Here is a 1,483-nt window from a genome sequence, read left to right on the forward strand (position 1 = left end):
CACAATGAATCTCATTACCGAAGGGAGAGTTCGTCTGTTGAGTATTTCGATAATCCTGAATTGAATTTAAGCAAAATGTATCATTTATTCGTTGAATCTTATGCTGATAAAACAGGTGATTCAAATCCTCCAATAGGTCAATCTTCATATGAAAAATATTTCAATTACAACCTAAATTTTTCTTTCCGTAAGCCACGCACGGATGTTTGTGACTTTTGTTTTGAGAATCGTTTTAACAAAAATGACCCTGAATTCCAAAATCATGAAGAAAATGTCAAGAAATACAAGAATTTGAAAAGCGACACGTTGAAGGAAAAAAAAAATTTGCGAATCGAGTTTGATTTTGGTTAAAATTTACCTTTGCCGAAACTATCGGTTTCTGCGCAGTTTTATCCTCGCTTGATCTGGCTACACGTTTTCAATGTGAATGTTTTTGATGAAAAAAAACAAAGCTATATGTACTTTTTTATTGAGGGCAATTACAAAAAATATAAAATATAATATTATGAGATGATTCGAAATTCAAGAAAGCCACCTTTTACGATATTAAATGAATCTAATTACACAATTAAAAATTTCGAAAAACTCATTCTAGAAAAAATTGTTGTTCCCAAAAATATTCGTATTAGAGATGCAGTGAGAATAACTTATTTTCCGAACCGTCACGTAAACGTTTACTATGGTTACGATGATGAATGTGTAGATTTTTTTATCAATTCTGACGTCCAGTTTTGCGATCTGTTAAACACGGAACTAGCTGAATTTGTTGGTATCAGTCAGGAAAAAATAAACGATGTAAAATATTTGCTTCGTTTTTTGAGTCCCAATGGTCAAAAATTTTTTTCTGACCTTTTCGAAAAAACAATCGTGAAACAAAAAAAAAGTGACAGCGGAAAAATTCCGTCTAATCTAAAAAGGTTGTGATATACTATTTACTACGAAGTTTTGAGAAGCGATTGTATAACGTCTAGAAAATGTATTGTTGTTATTATTTAGCGTTAAGTGAGAACACATATGTATATAAACTTTATATTTATGATGGTTTGTTTTTAAGTATAAGATAATTGAGATGAACCCCCAAAAAGACGTGCAATAACAATAAAAAATGTCGACAAGTACACGTTTATTTGATTCCTAATAATGCCTTTTATTAAATATTGTTTGCTTTCCTTCTACCATAAAAATGTTTCATATACTAGTCGCTAAGTTTATATTGAAATATTAGTTCCATTTATTATTGGTTTCATGATTGCGAATCAAAAACCGACAAGCAAGAGTAGTAACGTTGAGAAGTACTTGAAACTGCCAACGATGCAATAGTATATGGCATCGCCTGTTTTCTTACAAAATGGATATTTCCCTCAATTTTCAATGAATTAGACTGAAAATTGCAGGAAATCTTCCTCCAATGTTAAGGAACAAATGTCTCACTGGAAGTTGTTTCAACTTTGAAGTTCACTCGATACTTTTTGTCGTTGAAGCT

This window comes from Belonocnema kinseyi, chromosome 6 (genome assembly GCF_010883055.1).
Source record: "Belonocnema kinseyi isolate 2016_QV_RU_SX_M_011 chromosome 6, B_treatae_v1, whole genome shotgun sequence".
Taxonomy (NCBI): domain Eukaryota; kingdom Metazoa; phylum Arthropoda; class Insecta; order Hymenoptera; family Cynipidae; genus Belonocnema; species Belonocnema kinseyi.